The sequence below is a fragment of the Lepidochelys olivacea genome (assembly GCF_965140295.1).
Source record: "Lepidochelys olivacea isolate rLepOli2 genome assembly, chromosome: 4".
Classification (NCBI taxonomy): domain Eukaryota; kingdom Metazoa; phylum Chordata; order Testudines; family Cheloniidae; genus Lepidochelys; species Lepidochelys olivacea.
The window spans coordinates 69,066,729-69,083,169 of record NC_140414.1 but is presented as its reverse complement, the minus strand read 5'-3'; the positions used below and the strand labels follow the sequence as shown (position 1 = coordinate 69,083,169).

General features: G+C 40.3%; 1 protein-coding gene and 2 long non-coding RNA genes across 10 annotated transcripts in view; 2 read left to right on the top strand and 1 right to left on the bottom strand.

Annotated features, from left to right (window-relative positions):
- Positions 1–16,441, bottom strand: part of LOC311519794 (uncharacterized protein) — a 202,579-nt gene that overhangs the window by 30,412 nt on the left and 155,726 nt on the right. Inside the window, exon 4 of one of the 7 annotated variants that reach the window (XR_014711378.1) lies at positions 12,286–12,371. The exons of the other annotated variants lie outside the window; for them this stretch is intronic. The gene's annotated coding sequence lies outside the window, so the exon portion shown is untranslated. Of the gene's footprint in view, positions 1–12,285; positions 12,372–16,441 lie in introns of those variants that run through there. 7 annotated transcript variants of the gene reach the window in all.
- LOC311519797 overlaps positions 1–16,441 on the top strand; it is a 176,309-nt gene that overhangs the window by 104,325 nt on the left and 55,543 nt on the right. The gene's annotated exons all lie outside the window — the stretch shown is intronic.
- LOC311519796 lies at positions 7,196–15,000 on the top strand. Of its 2 annotated transcripts, none has more exons than XR_014711380.1 (3): positions 7,196–7,222; positions 12,250–12,402; positions 14,816–15,000. It is a non-coding gene; the product is annotated as an uncharacterized lncRNA (long non-coding RNA). The 2 variants fall into 2 exon arrangements; XR_014711381.1 differs by lacking the exon at positions 7,196–7,222 and adding an exon at positions 9,617–9,672.

The window sequence follows — 16,441 nt, the reverse complement described above, 5'->3', positions numbered from 1 at the left end:
AAGGATAATTTTTGGGCTTGAAGTGTTTGACAAATCCTGAAGTGTATGTCTGGCAGATCTTGCTTCCCCTGAGTGGGGCAAACCCATTGAAATGTGTATGTGCTTCACTTCACTTTAAGCACATGGGTAATTCTACTTAAGTAAATGGAACAACTCATGTGCTCAAAGTCAAGCACATGCTTGTGTGCTTTGCTGGATCAGGGCATCAGAGGGCTTGTAGGATCTGGACCTCTATGTATAAGGCAAAGACTATAAAAAAAAAAAGGCCTGATTTACAAATAACTGTATACACAGATGCCTTCTTGCTACTTCTAAGCTATTATAGGTTTGTGGCTGCTTTAGCTCAAATTGCAGTAATGGTAGCTAGTAGGCACTTGAAAGCCTAATAGCGCCTCAAAAAGACACAAGTGGAACAAATCCATCTTGATTTGCTCTTTTTTTGGGACAACTTGACACAGACCTTCCACTTAATATAAATATAGGTGCATCAACAGAAGTGATTGTGCTGTAGTGTCTCAGATAGAAAATGATAGTAAATAGCAAGTTGTATTTGAGTCTGGAAGGTAGATATTTGGTTGAATAAAATAATACAACGTATAGGAGAGAACTGTTGTTAATTTCTGTTGAAAAGTGGGGGAAGATATATTTACAAAGTCAAAAGGTCCTGTAGTTCAGTAACTTCAGAACTACCTGCTATACTGTCTTCACAAGTGCAGCATCTTTTGTTGATGAGAAGTTTCAACAGAGGTTTTACAAACCTGCGTTTTTTGAAATAAACTATCAGGAGGGCCATGCTTACTTATTACACCTCCTGAGCCATTTTTGACTGTAGATATACTATATAGCGAGTAATCTGAAGGTAAGAAGGGGCTAGGAGAGCTAGCGAGAAGTGCTAGGGAAGCTCTTGTAAGTTGATTTAAAGAAATATAGTTTTCAAAACAATGACAGTCAAAGAGTACCTGGTTAACCATGGGGGATGATATTAAAAGGTAGTGTATGTATGCACCTTCTTCAGGAGAAGGTGAAAGCTGTGGCTGAACATCTGGATTAAAATTTAGTTAAAAAAAATCTTCTGCCACAAGGGGTATTTTTCCAGACAACAAGGATTTGGTTCTAAATTTTAGGTTGTAGTCCAGAGCTTCTGAGCTCCTTGTAGACAGTCTATGGGCAAACAGAATGGAACTAGTAATCCTTCCTTCAGATACTTCTGCTGCAATTTCCATACATTTTTGTTTCAATTGCACTCTAATAAAGGGCATCCTGTCTTACTCTAGAACAGTTTTAATAAATCATTGTCATTGAGCAACACGATAATAGCTCCCCTAAACTCTAGGGAGTCTGAACACTTTAGACCTAATCTTGCACTATTGATGCCAATGGGACTTTTGCCATTGACTTTAAGTGTAAGATCATAATGGATAGTTCTCTGTAAACATCTGCTCAATGTGCAGCAGCAGTCAAAAAGCTAACAATGTTCTGAACTAGTAGAAAAGGGGTACATAATAGAAAAATATCATAATGCCACTATATGTATATATATAAAAATCCATGTTACACCAACATTTTTAATACTGCATGCAGTTCTGGTCACCCCATCTGAAAATAGGCATATTAGAATTGGAAGAAGTATGGAGAAGAGCAACAAATGATCAGGGGTATGGAACAGCTTCCAAGAGAGGAGAGATTTAAGATGAACAATCTAAGTCTTTTTTAAATAGAGACAACTAAAGTGGGGTATAAGATAGCAGTCTATAAAATCACAAATGGTATGCAGAAAATGTGTAGAGAAGTGTTATTTACCCCTTCACATAACACAAGAACCAGGGATTGCCCAATGAATTGAGTAGGCAGCAGGTTTAAAATGAACATAAGGAAGTACATAAGGAACTTGTTTCCATGGGAAGTTTTGAAGTCCCAAAGTATAACAGGGTTCAAAAGAGAATAAGATAAATTCATGGAGGATAGTTCCATCCAGGGCTATTAGCTAAGATGGTCAGGGAACAACCCCATGCTTTGGGTCTCCCTAAATGTCCAAGTGCCAGAAGCTAGGATTGGACAACAAGGGGTAGATCACTTAATTGTTCTGTTCTGTTCGTTCCTTCTGAAGCACTTGTCATTGGCCATTGTTGGAAGACCGCATACTAGGCTAGATGGACCATTGGTCTGACACAGTATGGCCATTCCTATGTTCTTATCAAGCCCTTTGTTGTGACCCCCTTTCCTAGTATGAACTAAAAGGACATAGGATCAATGAGCCCCAACTTCACTCGGCTATTGAGGTAAGAAGATTCTCTTAACTATAACCAAGGAGCAGGGTAGCAGTTCTCCATAAATAATATTTTATAAATATATATTCAAATTTTGAATTCATGAAATAATACTCAGATTCCTCTACACTAATTGTTAGTGAAATGGAGAATGCAATTCACAATCTTGGTTACTTTTAGGTTCACTGTAGTGTCAGAGGTTTGGATTTCTGTAGAAACGAGGACTGCTGTAGCTGGGAAAGCACATTTAAGTGTAGTGATGGAGCTGCTGTTCACCCACGTGCATAGTGTAGCTGTCAGGAGTGCTTCTTCCTCCGCCCCCCTAACAGACACATTAGCATAATTTTTATGACCAGTGAGGTTGTTTAAAAGCACTAAGAACAGGAAGTACTGGCTGTGCTCTTTAATTAGGAATGTAATATTCTCCATCTGGAGTGACTCATTGCTGCAGTCTGATGTTGGTAGCAAGTCTTCTGTGGAGCTCCAGAAAAAATTTCCCTGAAATAAATGACAATATTGGATTTTTTAAAATAACTTTGATTTTAGTTACATTCTGTCCATTGCCTATTTCGCTTTTGAATGGTCTATTGTAGATTTCTAATCAAAATTTCCTCCTGGAACATATTGTGCTTGTCATCTCCAAAGCCATAATGAAGTGATTTCTATAACTGGCAAAATTCTATAGGCTTGATTCTAGCTCTAGACCTCTGGGATCGCTTTGCCACTTGTCTTGTAAAACCAGTTCCCCTGGATGTGTGTACATTCTCCCTACGTGGATTTTAGAAGATTAGCACTGAGTATGTGCAGCTATTGTATCTGAGACTACACGTGAGCCCTGAACACTCTACATAATGTTATCATTCAGATTCTTGTCAAAAAATCTAAATCTATACTCTTATTAGGTGTTAGCGTGAAAGATACCCAAAAGAAAGGACCATATTAATCAAACAAAAAGTCTATGGTTCTGGGATTTAAGGAAAAAAGATGCATGATTACTGCATGATTCTTTATTTTCAATCATTATAAAAAAAACCCCTTTTCTCCACTTGTCACGAAACTCCTACTTGACATAAAATTCAGCAGCACACATCAAAGGGAGAAGAATTTGTCAGAAAAATAGCAGACAGGTTGATTTTTATGGAAGGAACGTATTTTCATTATAAGAGACACTAGATGGCTTATTGGAACAGTATATCACTGCTTAAGTACGGTCAAGTTGGTAGTTCTCAAAAGTTCTGAGTGTCCTTTAGTGGTTTGCATTAAATAAGCTGGTAATCATGCTATTACTAGACAGAACATATCACATTTGAAAACCTTGTTGTCAGTCTGTCTGGCTGCATATAAAGATGGGAGCTGCTCCAGTGATTTGCTTTGAACAATATATTTGACAAAATTAACCCATTTTTCTCTTTGTGAACTCTGAGAATCTTTCCATTAACTTTAGTGGACTTTGGATCGGGCCTGTAGTTATTTGTGATTGGTCAACTTAGACCCATGCTCTCAAATGGGGAAACGAGGGAAGCTGAACTGAAAACTGGAAATTGAAAAAACACTTTAGGAACTATGGAAGGAGGTAACAAGGTGGAATTACCTGCTTTGGAGCCAGGAAATGTGGCCCAGAATGGTGTACATAATTTTGTCTGGACTAGCCCTTAATTTTGACCTTGTGCTGAAGGCTAGCACCAGGTCAGTCATCACTTAAGTCCCCAAACTCGCCTTCTGCAGTGAGGTGAATTTCATCCTTCAAGAACTCGCGTGGGTAACACTTCTAGGCAGAGGCAACTCAAGACAGTCTTCTACCTGAGGCAAAACTTTATTGGGCACCCTGTGCTCCATATTGGGCATGCACAGATTACAGTGTGTACTGATGGGGACAGGGAATAGTTGTAGCCGTGCATCCACTGATCTCTGAGACTACATTTCCCAGCACTCATTATCAACTATCATTTCCTTCTCCTCTCAGTTTCAATCACTTCTCCCAGGAATCTGTTCCCCTAGGCAGCTGCCTAGTTTGCCTGTAGTTTGAGCATAGTCTGCTTATATAATGAGTGAATCTTCTGTTTAAGGGTATTCAGGCATTTGATTTATGCTTGCTTTAACCACAGGCTTTTACAGAATCAAGTTTTCATTCACAGTCTGTGAAATCTCCCAAGCAGAATTTTAGGTCACAAAGGAAAAGCAGTTGTAATAGCAGGGCACGTGTGATAATTGAGAAAACATTGCTCACTCTTTAACAGATCAATAAGTCCCCTCCCCCACAAATATCGGTCAGTGATAAATGCACAAAGCTGCTTACGCTGAATATCAAATACTTCAATGAAAAAAAATCAATGTCCAGAATACACAGTACTGAGCAGATAAAACAACCTTTCATATCTGTACCATGCTAGTGGTATCAGATGAGAAATAATGAAAATATATCTTGTTTTTATTCGTAGTTCTGTGTTTTATGATGTGTCGCTATGGGCCATTTTTGTTTATCCATCCACTTAAACTGCAGAACATTGACTATACTGAATAAACAGGAATGATGTAAATGAAGAAACAAAATGGTCTTTGAGATTTCTGATTTTCTTTTATGCTGCTGGTGCATGGACTGCTGAAAAGGCTGAGGAGGAAATTAGGTTGAGTATTCAGTCATGAGGGAGAGAGACCCACAGTTATGTCATTTAAATGCAAAGGATGTTGGTGAGAGCTTAGTGAAAATTCAGTAAAGAAGGAGAGGGTTGCAGAGCACCACCTGTCAATGCAATCTGTTTAAATATGTGCTCATAAAAAGGATGCAAAAGGTTTGGTTTGCCATCACCTAGGTGTGCGGCTGTTAACACTAGATAATGGAAGAGAGGGCAGATTGTTCTTTCCTACATTTATTATACATTGTTTAATACACATGAAAGCAAGTAAATTGCACAGGCTTTCATTGTTTATTGCACTCTCATGCACAGTGTGCCATGTATTTATGGCACCTATATGTAGGATTTTATGTTGTGATTAAAAATAATACTTTTTGGAGGTGGGGAGAGCTCATTTCTAATTGCACTTATAAAGCTATATATTCGTAACTTTTTATTACTTTGAAAGATTTTTTTTATGCTCTTGGAGTTACTTTTAGACTTTTAGAATTGTATTACAATTCCAAGCAAATGCAGATTGATTATTAAAAATATATCTTCCAAAAGTGTTCTTTCAAAATGAAAAGTTGTATCCAGTCAATTTGGATAGGCTAGTAGTTTGCCATGTGACAACAAAGTAGGAAGCCCTCTGAGAAAAGTCCATATATCCATTTAGAACAAGATTATTCCCTATTTGGTAAAAGCTACATAAAGATGAGAAAATTGAGTTTCAACTTGTAGCATTTCCATCAAGTCCTTCCTTCAAGGAGAGGGGTGGGTGACTTTTCCTCCTCTCATGGAAGGGGAAGGGTCAAAAGCCATCAAACCGACCAAAGTGCTGTGGTAAAATCCTGTGGATTTCAACATAAATATGTAAGGACCAGAGTTGTGGTGTAGAAGTTAATGCCACTGCACTGCTTACTGCTGCCATACTACCATGTCTCATGCCTGAGACCCTCCTCTTAGGGGGAATCTAGTGTAGGGAGGGGGAGCAGCTTGGAACCATAATGCTGAGATGGTCAGATCATTATCCTCTAGAAGGAAATTTTCCCCCCATCTGAAACAGAAGAGTGGGTTTCCCCTCCCATCTGTCCTACCCCAGCATGGCCACCACAGTCATGCAGAGCCTGAATGTGGCTTCTCTGTGAACAGTGGAAGACTGGAGCAGGCTGCAGAGCAACTGATTCTTCTCTTCCGTCATTTCTTCCTCCTCAAGTCCATTTCCACTAGATTTGGCTAGCATTAGCCTTGAAGTTAAGATTCTGAGCCAAATGTTTGAAAGGTTAGAGCTCTTTTTGCCATAAAGTGGACACAAATGTGCATCAACGGTCACTTAACTTGCATGTCATTTGCAAACACAAGAGACTGTGATCTACCTCTGAGGACCAAAACATAGCAAAAAAATACAACTGGTTATAGATTTCTATTGGTATTTTTCAGAAAGCAAATGATTTTTACCAAGTGACCTTGGAGAGTATGAATAAGAGACAGCAAATCAGCGCACATTGTTTTCTCATTGTGATTACTACCATCCTACATAAAGGAGAGAATACATAGTTGATGAGACTGCTGGTCACAAAGTTGAAAATCTGGGAAAAAATGCTACTTCACTTAATTTTGTTTCTCTTTCCCCATGAACCTTTTCTGACACAGAATATCTTTTGGAAAAAGTAACTAGATGGAAAAAGTCAGACTTAAAGTACAAATGCCTATGAAAAATAAAGAGATAAGGTGGGTGATCCAGTAGCTTTTATTGGACCAACTTCTGGTCCAGTAAACAATATTACCTCACCCACATTGTCTCTCTAATATCCTGATCGACGCAGCTACAACAACGCTGCAAACAAATATGAAATCTAAAGGTCAGGCATATCCCTTCCAGCAAAAAGAGCAGAGAAGAGGAATGCTTAGAAGAAAATATCCCTTGCTTTTGACCTCCCAAAGCTGTGCAGTAGCATTCCTTGCTGATATGAGGCTGGTTGCAATGGAAAAGAGGGGAAGACATAGATCGCAAAATACATAGAGGCTGAGGATGCATGGGTTTAGATGGTCTGAACCAAACAGACAACATGCTTTGTGCATATTGCTAATATGGAGTTAAATCCTGGTTCTGTTTAAGTCAATGGTAAAACTCCCATTAACTTCAATTGGGCCAGGATTTCACCCACGGTCTCTCAAAGCTCTTTTCCTTTCCCCTGCAGTGCAAGCATGACTGGCTCCAGAGATGTGTTGTTACTATTAGCTCTCCTCCCGCCCCACATCACCAGCAGCCAACCTTATATAAGCCACCCAGTAGGGGTAACTGCACACAGTTACACTGTCTGTTCTGCTTGTTATGAGAGGGTCAGTAAAGTTTACATATTAACTTTTAACTTAATGGCAGGGTGGGAGGGGGGCAATGTTAGCATGCAAGGATTGGATTTAATTAAGCTGCAAAAACCATTTCCCCCTCTGGAACTAAAGGTTACTGTAATAAAGTTGTGGGGGAGGGGAGGGGAGAGGACTGTAATTGTAATAAAAATGTGGCAATTATTGTTCACTTGTTTAAAATGCACAAACTAAATTTTCATCAAAATCTGTCATTGCTTTTCACTCAATGACCTTTAAGTTTGTCTGAGGTCCATTCAATGTCACTGGCAAAATTTTAAAGATAAGAAAGAATCATGGGGTGAAACAGGGCCAGAAAGGGTTAAGCATCCTGCAGAATAAATTACCCCAATTCAACCTTTAGGGACATATTGGTAGATAATAAGTGTTTATGTATGTATTGTTAGAGGTTAACAATGTAATAAACAGTTCCTGTCTACTCTGTATTCTGTTAATTCAGAGATCAAAAGGAGATTATAACATCTGCAAGTACAAAGCTCACCATCTCTACTATGAAATGCATCTCAAAACTATACATGTCTGTTTGTATACATATCTATTAACCAATACTCTCTTTTTTAATAGATTTTTGTTTAGTTTATAAGGATTGGCTGTAAGCGTGTATTTGGGTAAGATCTGAAATATATATTAATTTGGGAGGTGATGTGTCTGATCCTTTGGAATTGGTAGAACTTTCATATTTGACTTTGGTGTCTGGGTGGAAATCCAAGGCTGGGTTGCTATAAGGGAACTGTGTTTTGGCTTCTGGGTAACCAGTAAGGTATTACAGAAGCTGTTTTGAAGCTACCTTGGTGGATCTAAGTACTGGAATGACCACCAGCTGTGGGGATTGTCTGTCCCATTCTTTGCAGTTTACCTTAATTACGTAACCTCAGTGTGGCTCCCCGGGTCCCTGTCACACGTGGATTGAAACAGAGCAAAAGGCCCTGTAATAAAATAGCTGACCCATTTTCACCTGATTTTTATTTTTTTTTGCCCTCTTGTGTGATTTTTTTTTTTCCAAAACATAAATGAAATTGCATTCAAAGTAACTAGTGGGAAGACTAGTCAAAAGATACAGAGAGAAACTCTGAAAGTTTGTGTTACTAGGTCCTGTTTCAGGACCACATCCCTATCTAGGAAGAACATTTCAGTACATGCTTCACTTTAAGTATGTTCTTAAGTCTCTTTGACAGGTTGACTTCAATAGGACTTAAACATGTGCTTAAGTGCTTTCTTGAACTAGAGCTTTATATGTTATCTTTTGGATGTTCTATTTACTGTTGGGAATGAAGGCATATTCAAACCAGACAGAGCCTGCTCTGATAAGTCTAACATCTTAGCACAACTAAAATTGCATATGTGCAAGAAAGATGCAGAGTAATCATGTGTGTGAGGAAAACAGAAGATAAAGTAACTCAAAAAACTAGAAAAAAAAGCTTGAGCTAATACACAACCTGTACTTGTTACCCAGGGTTCTTTCAACCCAGAGCTCTTGGTAACTTTTACTCTGTGTGAAGTGGTGTCAGGAGATAAATCAGGGGAGACACGGCCGTCCGACCGATAGGTGGCTGGCACAAACAGGACAACACGAGTGCTTTCACTTAAAGCTAAACTTTATTTAGTATCAAGCACTTACACACATCTGCAACAGGTTAGTAAAACACCCCCAACCCTCAATAATTACCAAAGCTGAGTGTGGCTCTCGAGTGGCACAGCGGCAGCCTGTCTGCCGGCGTGGAACACAAGATGCATCCAGAGGGAGAGTCCAGTCCGAAGAGTCCCACTACTTCAAACTCCCCCCCCCCCACCAACTTATTTTATACATTAGTAACACAGTGCCATGTCCCTTAAAGAAAACTTGTTATGCAAGCAGTTTCAATGGTCAAGCAAGAAGTTTTCTTCTGATTATTGATTAACCAGGTGTGGTTTTTTTTCCCCAGAATTTGCAGCCTTGAGACCCTGTTAGACACATTCCTGAGGGTACATCCTGCTCTTCTAAAATGCATGCATCAGCAACTTCCACACAATTCTTATCAGGAAGGATGTGGGATCAAGCTGCCCTTTCTGCGGCACCAAAAACCCCTCCCCTCCCCCTGCCTTGGTTATGCTAAGCCTGCTGCATGGCCACTTTACTGCCTGCCAACTTGGCTGCTTTTAGCAATATGCAATAGTGGTTTCAGGCACTTTTACTGGTTTGCCAAAATCTCCCCATACAGTCCCCCTCCTTAAAGGTCACCAAACTAAAATCTCCCCATACATACTGACAGGGCAGGAGAACTACCAGGGAAATGAGGAACTAATACATATGTATAAGAAAAGGTAATAAAAAGTTAAATTTAGTCAGCCTAACCAAAGATCAGGGATGCTGGGAACTAACTGGTCAGGAGGACATGTATGGTGTTGTCCCAGAGAGGTTCCCACTTGTAAGTATCTGGTCATTGCTTGCTAGTGTTTTTCCTCACTAATAAGGGTTTGTTAATCCAATCTGCTGAGTGGTGAATTTTAATCCAACATTCACTACCATTCTTCTCACCCACCCACCAAAAAAAAAAAAAAAAAAAAAGACTTCCTCTCCTAATCAGTGTCAATCACTCCTAACCAGCCCTAACTAACCCCGCTTGGATCCATTTCCCTCATCTACATGACCACAAATGCATGGCTTCAATCATGCTATATGTGGGCTGAATAGCAATATATTTGTCATTCTGACTATTTTTAGGAGTGGGCATACTGTTGCTGCCTGCAGGTAGAAGCAGGTAATGGTTGTTGGTTATCTGATGCATTTTCAGTTGTAAAGCTTTTTGTTTAGCAAAGGATTTATATCAATTATATGGCAGTAGTTTGATTAAAAGTTCATTTTTCTTTGAAAATGAGACTTGTGATCCTGGGTCAGGGGAAGTCACCCCTCTGCCAAGCAGTATTAGATTTCTGAGGTCTTGCAGATCAGCTGCCTTGAAGGCAATGTAGCCTAGTAGATAACTCAACAGACTAGGACTCAGAAGAACTGGTTCTATTCCTGGCTCTGCTACTAGTCTGCTGTGTGTGACCTCAGGCAAGTCACTTCCCTCTCTGTGTCTCTTTCCCCTTCTGTAAAATGGAGGTGACCTCCTTTGTAAAGTGCTATGAGATCTAAAGACAAAAAGTCCTGTCTAAGAGCTAGGTATTATTATATGGAGAAGAAATTGGCGATGCCAAATCAAATATTTTCCTAGTGTAACTTTTTTTAATTATAAAATGTACATAGTCCTGTATTCTGAAGCAGGGTTAGTAATGAACATTTCACAGGAAACTCTCTTTGGCAGAAACCTTGTCGAAAGCACCTCGGCCATGTCCCAAAACAGTAACTCTCTTGCCTCTGCCTCCCTCTGGGGACTTGCACATGACTGACAGCCAAAGCTGCCATCTTAACAAAACAGTTTCCCTTTTCCTGTTCCAGTCCTTGAGTTTTACAGCTGAGTAACCTCTCTAGCCCCAAGCTCCCTTCAGAGCACATAGTCTGGAACAATGAACCTGAAGTCAGCCCTCCCTTTGGGCATCTGTTTTTTTCCATGCAAAGGAATCTCAAAGCTTTATGTGCACGACCACAGGAGAATGAGTTAACTTACTCAAGCTCCTAATGACTCTCTGGTTGAGGTTACTGTGTGGCAGTGATACACAGTCCTCAGTGGTCAGGAGCTAAATTAGTGATCAACGTTACCCGAAAAAGCCACAGTAGTGTGAATTCATTGTTTCATTTACACTCACTCTCTCTCTAATTTTCTCACAACAAAATGACAGACCAAGTATTCTTATTTTATCAACTACAGTTGGCTAATAACATAGTAAAAACATCCTGATTGGTTGTTAATTAAATGACAGTGTTTTGATACCGTGTGCTGCAGGAGACACATTTAAAAAGCCACTTGAGTATGGCAAGCCTCAGTCTGAGTATCACTGCTGTATGGCATTTCAGCTCTTTCTATTCGGACTTTCACCTCAGATGAGGGCATCAATGCCCCCCCAATGGCAATGCTTTTACGCTACCCATAAAATCATCCAAAATTTAAGTTTTTTGTTTTTGAACTGAAATTTCTTAAAGTTTTCATTGAAACTCAGGCATAAGAGAAAATGAAAAAGAGGTGTTAAAATCAGGATTTTACTCAGATACATTGATCTTCCTTGGCTCAAATAAGGGAACCAAGTGCCAAAACCCACCATATGAATATTGTTGGGATAATGATAGGCTATATTGTATGGCTGGTTTTTAATCACAACTCCCTAGTGAAACCAACATACGCAGCATGTTTTACTTACTTTGCTCTCACAAATGTTGTGAAAGTGTAAGTTTTTCTTATTAGATGAAAGTCTTCATTTAAAATGAAGCTTGAGAGCTGTTATAATTTAAGCTGTCGTTATAGCTCTGGCTTTAAAGAATTAATGTTTCTTACACAATTTATCAATGCCATTTTTATATGACAAATGCATATGTTATACACAACTGAAGTTCTCTACTGCAGTAAAATTGCAATTGTTTTAGCTTATTCAATTTTAGATTCCTGAAACACCGTTATGATTGTGGGAAATGTAAAATAATGGTTAGGGTGTGCTCCACCATGAACTTGTATCTATGCTTAATTAATATAATAGTCTTAAAGAAGATCTACTTTTCATACTATTGTTTATATTTAATTTAAAGTCAAAACACAAAGCCTGTATCTGAACAGTGAGATGATCTTAAAAAAAAGAGACAATTTAACACATCAGTTGGCTATTTTATTTAAAATGCTCTTATTCTGCTTTGAAAAAAGGAACAGTGGAAATAGTATTTGGGGGTTGAGGGGGGGGCTCTCCATGTTTTTTCTTTCTGAATGATTTGTATATCAAATATGCATTGTTTGATTCCCAGCTTGCAGTGACTGGTGTTTCTTACATGCTTAAAAGTAAGCATGCGCTTAATCACTTTGCTGGATCTGGGCCTTTAGAGGCAAATCTTTTAACTTGCATCCTTACTGATACATCAGGGCTCAGAGTCAAGCTGGATCCTCTCCATCTCATGAATTTGCTCCGCAGTAGCAGGTGTGCAACTCTCCCAGTCATGCTCTCCAATGACAGAGGTAATTGATTGGAACTTTGCAAACAACTCCTTTGATGTACAAGAAAGAACAAAAATGCAGGTCAGTCTCTCTTAGCTGCATTGCCTCTTCAGAGCTAATAGGAGTAAAAAGCAACCAAGCTTATTTTTGTCTCTCAGTTCAGCAGACTCTGACTAAGGGGGTGCCATTTTGACAAAGCCACTTTTCAAAGTAGAACACCACTTTAAAAATTCTCCAAAGATTGCTTTGAGGATTTTCTGTCCTTTCTGAATTTATGTGGCAAACATGCCCACGTTGCTGCACAATCACATGGAGCTATTTTAGAGTTGTCAGCCTGGGCCATGCAGCCTAAACCACAGTCCAGTTCAATTTCCCTTGCTGTCAATCAGTTGGGGGAAGAAACCAATACACTCAGATGGAGGCTGAGGAAACACTGACCTTTTTATTTTCGGTGCCTGATTGCCATATATGGCAGTTAACCTGGGCAATTACAGGCTTTGTATCTGATGAGGAGGAGGAGTTTGGGAGTCACAAAATGTAATGTGGCTGTCTTGGAAGGGGGGACAGGCTTTCTGTCCACATCTACAGCTGATAGAAAAGGAGTACTTGTGGCACCTTAGAGACTAACCAATTTATTTGAGCATGAGTTTTCGTGAGCTACAGCTCACTTCATCGGCTGAATCCTTGACAGGAGAGCCTAGCAGTATCCTGGAATCGCTGAGGGCTTTCTATTATGGGTGCTGAGTTATTTTGGGTTCTGACCTTCCGTTTGGATTCTATCTGCTGGCATCTTGTGATCATTCATTCAAGAATACAGTTCTGTTTAATGTCACAGTGCTTCAGCCAAATTGTTGAATACCCACCACTCAAATAGGCCAACCTCTGGGCTAGTACTACACCTATCGTTAGGAGAATATGAAGGAAATAGGGTAGAGACTAAATAATAATAATCTTGCTTCTGGCCTTGCTTTTAGTTTAAACGGGCTGAATAAGCAGATTGTAATAAGAGATTGTAAGTGAAAGCAAAAGGCTGCACCCCCCTCCTCCCCACGCCTCCAGCTGGTAGCCTTGCCTTTCAGTAACAAGAGAAGATAAGGGGCTAATCGAGCAATGGGTAGATGTAAGGAGGAGACACAAAGTCTGCAAGAAAGTGTCCATGGCCAAAAGTAACCCCACTCCCTATCCCTCCCATCAGGTACAGAAGAGGTGGTCTTATTGACTCCAGACCCCACAGAATGGAACATGACCATATATTGGAAGGGGTGGTACCAGGGAGGGGCACTACAAGTATAATTAAGTTTTCCAAGGAGAGGGAAGAGGGAGCGCCGTCAGCCTGTGGAGCTAGGGGTCAGGAGAAGAAGGGGGTTCTATCAGCATATAGAGAGAACCTGACTGGTGTGAAGGTCTTTGGAATACATTTGCTTGTTTAGCCCTAATAAACCCCTCGAATTGCCTGAAGACTGGACTGTTATTTTCCAGAGAACTGTGTCTGGGAACTGAGAGGGAGGAGGGAGTTGGAACCCTACCAACACCTATCACTGATATTACTGAAATAATTATTGAGGAGCAACAGTTTAGTCTATCTGCGGTATCTTTAAGGAACAGTTTATTATTTTAAGAAAACACTTATAGTGGATTTACCTACATTTTGACCTACTATCCTTCTTCATCTTTACACTGGCTGCATAAATATTTATAATCAGAGCTGTCCCTTGGGTAGGGTGAATAGGGATGACCACTCTGGGCCCTGTGCTCTGGGGGGCTCTGCGTGTCAATAAAATTGGGACTGTCCCAATAGTTTGTCCTTTTTCCCGCATCCCAACCTATGTACAATCTGGACACCATTTGTCCCGATATTCAGGTGAGGAGGTGGGAGGTGAGGCAGGTGGGCAAGCAGGGTGAGGAGGCAAACGGGGAGGCGAGGGGCAGGCAAGGAGGCGAGCAGATGGCAAGGAGGAGAGCAGCGGGGTGTGTGTGCCCGCCGGATGGATGGTGAGGAGACTAGCGGGAAGGCAAGGAGTGGGCAGGTGGGTGAGGAGGTGAGCGGACAGCGAGAAGGAGAGTGGGGAGGCTGATTTGTCCCAGACCCTGCACCCCACTAGGGCCAGCCCTGTTTATAATGGCACCCATATGTAATCTAAAAGAGCAAACTATGATCATTTAAATCTTATTTCACTTCTTACATTCTGTCCCAATTAAAATATTTAAAAACTATAAAAATATAATGTTCATTACTGATTTATTCAGTTAAATCAAGTGCTATGTCATTAATTTTGTGGTGTGTAAATAAGAAACTATAGAAATATTTTGTAAATGTCAGCAGTTTTAAAATGAACATTTTACTCCAGTTGAAGGAACTTGCTTCTAGGTCAAATACTTTGTGTGAGAATGTGCATTTTTCTTATGGGAGTCAGTTTTTGTATCTATCTAATCTTGCAACTGCATATGCATGTGTTTAATTTTATGTGTCTGAATCCCTCTGTTTACTTCCCAGGTACTGCTCATGTACATACAGCTAAGCACATGCATAAGTTTTGCAGCAATGGGATAACTGGAAGTCTTGAACTGAGTCTTGCCTCAACCATCCTTGGTCTCAGGAACTAAAAAGTGGGTTGAGACAGGAACCTACAAATTGCAGAATAGAAAACTGGATGAAAAAACTTTAACTAAAAATCTAAATAAAAGCAACATGTAAGCTCTGAAATGTAGTCCATTTTTATTTAGGCGCTTTGATATCTATGTAAAAGCATAACATTAGACATAAAATATATTTATTTTTACTGCAGAATCTTTGAGTTTTAACTGCCATGTTCTCTGCTTCAGGGATTAATGGGTATGGAGGGGAGGGGACCATAGAACCACAGAGTTAGAGCGGACCACAAAGGTCATCTACTCTAACCCCCTTGTGAAGATGCAGGATTTGTTGTGTCTAAGCCATCAAGGACAGATGGCTATCCAGCCTCCTTTTGAGAGCCTCTAGGGAAGGCACTTCCACAACCTTCCTTCGGCAGTCTGTTCCATTGTTACAGTTAAGAAGTTTTTCTTGAGATTTAATCTAAATCTACTATGCTGTAGTTTGAACCCATTGCCTCTTGTCCTGTCCTCAGTGGTAAGACAGCAATTTTTCTCCATCTTTCTTTGGGCAGCCATTCAAGTATTTGAAGAATGCTATCAAGTCCCTCTCTCAATCTCCTCTGTTCACAGAATATCAGGGTTGGAAGGGACCGCAGGAGGTCATCTAGTCCAACCCCCTGCTCAAAGCAGGACCAATCCCCAATTTTTGCCCTAGATCCCTAAATGGCCCCTTCAAGGATTGAACTCACAACTCTGGGTTTAGCAGGCCAATGCTCTAACCACTGAGCTATCCCTCTTTTCCAAACTAAACATACCCGGTTCCTTCAGCCTTTGCTCGTATGGCTTGCATTCCATTAATTTGGTCATCTTTGTCACTCACCTCTGGATCCTTTCCAGTTTCTCTATATCCTTTCTATAAATTGGTGACCAAAATTGGACACAGTCTTCTAGCTGAGGCCTAACCAGTGCAGAGTAGTGCAGTTTTATCACTTCCTGTGACTTGCAAGCAATGCCTCTGTTAATACAGCTTAAAATTGCAGTTGCTGGTTTTTGCAACAGCATTACATTGACTTGCTGAGGTTGTGATCAACCAAAACTCCCAAATACTCCTCAGCAGTGCTGTATTCTCACCATTTGTTTTTTCTTCCCTAAGTGTAGCACCTTGCTTTGTCTTTGAATTTCATTTTGCTTTCTATAGGCCAGTTCTCCAATTTATCAATATCAAGGGATCTTGGGTTTGATGGTTCTGAAGTTCCTTTTATTTATCTGTGGTGAGATGTTCACCCCACATCAGACTGGAAGGGGTTAATGAGGCTGAGAACAAGCCAATTAATCAGATAGGCCATAGCTGATGGGATTTAGGTGGCCAAACAGTCCCCTGAATGATGATGGAGCCTAGCTGAGAAAGAACAGGTGGGGCTGGGATGAAGCCAGGAAGTTGGCAACAGAAAGGCCCTGCAAGGAAATAGTCTAGTGTCACTCCTTGGGGGGTGAGGGGGGGGAAGAGGGGTGTTTTGGGGGAATGGAGTTCAGCAGTCTATAGTTG